At 47.3% G+C, this 4,893-nt stretch overlaps 1 long non-coding RNA gene across 1 annotated transcript; it reads right to left on the bottom strand.

Annotated features, from left to right (window-relative positions):
• Positions 1-323: 323 nt before the first annotated feature.
• Positions 324-2,692, bottom strand: LOC105527914. Its single transcript, XR_001004288.1, has 2 exons — positions 2,615-2,692; positions 324-819 (listed from the first exon to the last, which is right to left on the bottom strand). It is a non-coding gene; the product is annotated as an uncharacterized LOC105527914 (long non-coding RNA).
• Between the last annotated feature and the right edge of the window lie 2,201 nt (positions 2,693-4,893).

Consider the following 4,893-nt stretch of genomic DNA (forward strand, 5'->3'; position numbering starts at 1 on the left):
TTATTTAACCGTTCTGTGCTTTGATGTTGTCATCTGTGAATGGGGATAATAATACCTACCTTAGAGCAATTCACGTGAGAATTAAATAAGTTGATATATGCGAAGCACTTACAATTGGTACTAAATGTTAAATACGTATTTATTATTATTATTATTACCACTATGATCATTATTTGCAAAGGTGGTCAGGGAAGGCAAAGTCCTGGAAAGAATTTTGGAGAAAAATAATAGAAGAAAGCTAGAGCTCCAATAAATAAGTGTTACTTTCCCAGGATTGTGAGGGCGTAGGCTCATTTAGGGAGGGACTCACTGCAGGCTGTTTATTTTATTTTGTTTATTTATTCATTCTTGCCAGGGTGTGCGGCAGAGAAAAGAGGCCTGGGCTTGAAGTTCAGACAAACCTAAGTTCAGAATCCATAAGCTGGAGGCCTCGGGCAGGTCCCTTCATGTCTTGCGCCTCAGTTTCCTTATCTGTAAAAAGGGAATAATGATAGCATAAAATCTCCAGGGGGCGGTGATGAAAATTAAAAAGAGCATGCTTGGGAAGCCTTGGTGCCTGGCACCTTTTACGGACTGCAGAAATATTAGTTAATATTCTGATGCTGTTACTGCATGTAGAGTCTACCCAGTGGGTGCTAGGCAATTCAGACCCAGGGTTGCTGATATGACATCATCTACTCATCCAAGATATGCTGGGCTTCTACAGTGCAGCAGGCACCCTCTAGGTGCTGGGGATGCCGCTATGAGCAGGACATCCAAGGTTCCTGCTGTATGGAGCCAAGTGTGCTGGAAATTCCATTAGTGTCATCGTAGGGGAGTCTGAGAAACGAAAGAAATAAAAAGGCATGAGCACGCTTACTTCCTATTTTCTGGAGGATGTGCTGGGATCCAGGGCCACCCAAAAGAACCAACTCTGAGACGGGTCTTCAGACCCTGGGGAGGGGCTGGGGGCTGGGAATCCCCTAGGGGAGGGTGGGAACTTTTGTTTCTTACTACACTGAAAAGAAAAGGCACAGAATCTGGCAGCTGTGTCTTTGTCCTACTTGGTCCTAGCTTCAGACCACCACTTCCCCCGAGTTTTGCACATGTAGGGTGATCTCATCCTCCTCCTGGGCTGTTTTGAGAATTAATAGCGGTATGCCCCATATGAAAGCTCTAAGAGGATGGCATCCAAGAGAACAATGCTCTGGTTCCCAGGATCTAACGTCCGTACCCTGCACCACAGTACCCTCTAAGGTCTCTTCTTCCCTGGTGGAACCAGCTTGGAGGCCCCCCCTTTTCCCGGGCCTCTCCTGAGCCTGGCGTCATATTTTCACCTGACTGGTGACAGCCCATGGGGTTTAGTGACCACTTTCCTCGTGTGTTAGCTGACTCCTCACCAGGTGGCCGAGTTAGCAGGAGCAGCTGCCTCCCTCCTCAGCGTCCTGACATGAAGGGCTGGCTGGATCCAGAAATGCAATGAGAGCCCAAAGGGGAACAGGACACCAGGTAGTGTGGAAGGATCGCTGGGTAAGGCTTGGCCAATATTGTCTCATACCGGTTATTACCGTGCACTCCCAAGTCCCCCCGACTTGGATTCCAATCCTTGGTGGCTTCACCTCTCTGAACCACAAGGATTCCATGAGGTCATGGATAAAACTGTTGATCACAGGGCTGGGTGCATGGTTAGTGTTCAATAAATGTGAGCCATGACTTTGACTTCAGAGGCAGTGTAGCAGATGAGACAAGAACCAAACTGCCCAAGTTCGAATCCCAGCTCTGCCACTGACATAGGCATGTCAGGTAATCTCTCTGTGCCTTAGTTTCCTCATCTCTAAAATGTGTTTAATAAAACATTCCTGACAGTCATGGTGGCTCATGCCTGTAATCCCAGCAATTTGGGAGGCCGAGGGGGTGGATCACCTGAGGTCCAGAGTTTGAGACCAGCCTGACCAACACGGTGAAACTCCATCTCTACTAAAAATACAAAAATTAGCCAGGTGTGGTGGCAGGTGCCTGTAATCCCAGCTACTCCGGAGGCTGAGGCATGAGAATCACTTGAACCCGGGAGGGAGGCAGAGGTTGCAGTGAGCCAAGATCATGCCATTGCACTCCAGCCTGGGCAACAAGAGTGAAACTCCACCTCTAAATAAATAAATAAATAAATAAAACATCCTTCCTAGTAGGATTGTGGTGAGAAGTACAAGAGTTTTAGGCACATACATTTAAAGTGCTCAGAACAGAAACTGGCATGGGGCAAGTGCCCCATAAATGCTAATGATTGTTATTTCTATTTTCTACCTTTGCATCCTCTCTCTCCTCCCCCTCATCCTTGAAATGAGAAGGTGGATTAGGTCATCACGGTTCAGTTCCCTGCTCCTTCGCCAGGCTTCCCCTCCTTCTGGGTCCCCTGGTACCAACTAAGCCGCGTTTTAGGCAGAGGGGTCCTCTGGAGGTTTGGGGATGGCCTGGAAAGGGAGAAGGAGGGGAGTTTCTTCCCGAACATACCCCACCAGCAGACTCGCCAATAAATAAACACAGCCCCATCGGCACATAAACACACACTCACCCCTGCACCCACTCAAATCCACACACAAACTCATTCCACCCTGTCCCACGCACTCAGAAACCTCACCCCAGCCCCTGCCCAGGTCCCAGGTAGGGCCAGGTTTCTCTGGTGCGTCATGCGGCATGCAGTGATTCTCCCCACAACTGGTTTCCAACTCAGCCGGCCCCGCCCAGCTGTAATTACAGAGAAAGCAGAGGCTTCTGTGCCCAGCCATGACGTCAGCCCGAAGCTTCCAGCCTGATGAGCTCACCCCACATCCAGCGGGGGCCCAGTCACTCGGGACATGTCATGCCATGGGGTCCCGACCATTCTTTCTCAGCTGGGGAGGAGGGCAGGGGTCTCTGTCTGTCGGTTAAGCACAGATCCGGGATTCAGAACAACCCAGGTTCCCATCCAGGCTCTGCCACTCCATATCTGTGTGCAAGGGCCAAGGCTCTGTGCCTCTGTTTTTTCACCTGCAAAATGGGGGTGATGATAATAGTGACACTTAACTATTGAGTGAGGGTTTAACTCAGTAATGTCTGAAATATACTAACTCTAAAAGCAGATGCACAGGAGGCAATGGGTGACAGTGATTGTTTTTCTCCATATTATTATTTTTAGCAAACTGCCTCATGCAAACACTGTTTAATATCAAAACAATTTCTCAACCTATGACTCACCGAATTCCTTAATATCCTCAACTTACCCTCATCTCGTGAAGAAGGCAGGGCTGAGACCCAAAAGCCCACAGAGGGAAAACGACATGCCGAAAATTGTCTACCTGTTGCGGACAGATCAAAGATTAGAACCAAAGGCGAAGAGGCCTCCGGGCCAAAGGAGGATTTGTAAATTCATTCTTCCAGCTGTGTGGTTAGAGAGGGAAAGTCTAGATTTGGGGCTTTGAGTTTCAGACCAGACATCCTGCTTGAGTATACTACTTTTCAATAATTATCAGTATTAACAGTCATAATAATAACAGAAGCTACTATTCATGAACACTTCTATGGTAGTTTTCTCATCTGTAAAATGGGATAATACTGGTACTCTTACCTCATGGGATTGCTGCTGAGGATTAAATGAGTTCATATTTATAAAGCCCATAGAGCAGGGCCTGGCATATAGCAAACATTATGTAATCGATAACTCAAAATGGAAACTACAAAGGTGCCCATCAGACTGCTAGGTGCTGAAAGAGAATTACCTCATGTATTCCTCATGGCACATCTGTGAATTGACTACTGTTACATCCATTTATAAGGAGGAAAACTGACAATTTGGAGGTGCCTGGGAATAATGTTACTGCCTATAAAGATGCTTTGCTTGATCAAACATTAATCAGATTTCTGAATCTTCTCCTAAGTCCATCTGTGAAGTTCCTTATAAAAATTCAGTTTTGGGCCAGGCGAGGAGGCTCATGCCTGTAATCCCAGCACTTTGGGAGGCCGAGGCAGGTGGATCATGAGGTCAGGAGTTCAAGACCAGCCTGGCCAAGATGGTGAAACCCGTTTCTACTAAAATATACAAAAATTAGCTGGGCATGATGGCGGGTGCCTGTAATCTCAGCTACTCGGGAGGCTGAGGCAGGAGAATCGCTTGAACCTGGAAGGCAGAGGTTGCAGTGAGCCAAAATGGCACAACTGTACTCTAGCCTAGGGGACAGAGTGAGACTCCGTCTCAAAAAAAAAAAGAAAAAAAGAAAGAAAGAAAGAAAAATTCAGTTTTGGCGTGAACTCTGCTAAGTCTGTTTAGCAGCAATCACCCATCTTCGATTTCTGATCACCCTCCATATCTGATTAGTTTCTCCATCCTCCACCATCCCCCAGGTGACATCTGAGCACCCTGGCCTGTCTTCAGCAAGCATCCTCTTAGGTTAGCTGAGCCTGAATCCCTCTGATCCCTGGACTTTCCTCCTAGTAATTTTCCATTCGCTGATCCTATCCCCACCCCACCTGCTTCTTGCCTACAAATTCCCACTTACCTATGACCTACTGGGAATCAAATCTAATCTTTCTCCCTCACTGCAAAATCCCATTGCGGGGGTCCTTACATCTATGGAGAAAGTTTCCCTGCCCAGTAAAGTCTTGCTTATCATACTTTGACAAGTGTCATATGAATACATATATATATATGTATAATTTTTTGTTTTTTCTTTACCGCTCTCCCCAGAGGGCGTTGAGGCTTTAGGAGCTTGGCCACCTTGTAACTGGGGATTCCAACCCACGGACATCCTTCAAATCCACTGGGCTAATGTCTCTCTCTTCCCTTTCTGTAGGTCCCCAGGGGAAAGGCAGGATACGACACGCTCTGGGGAAGGTATTTCCAGAGGGTGACCTGAGCCCTCAGCCAGGCTAGGGGTTATTAAT

Source organism: Mandrillus leucophaeus, unplaced genomic scaffold (assembly GCF_000951045.1).
Source record: "Mandrillus leucophaeus isolate KB7577 unplaced genomic scaffold, Mleu.le_1.0 Scaffold7, whole genome shotgun sequence".
NCBI lineage: Eukaryota > Metazoa > Chordata > Mammalia > Primates > Cercopithecidae > Mandrillus > Mandrillus leucophaeus.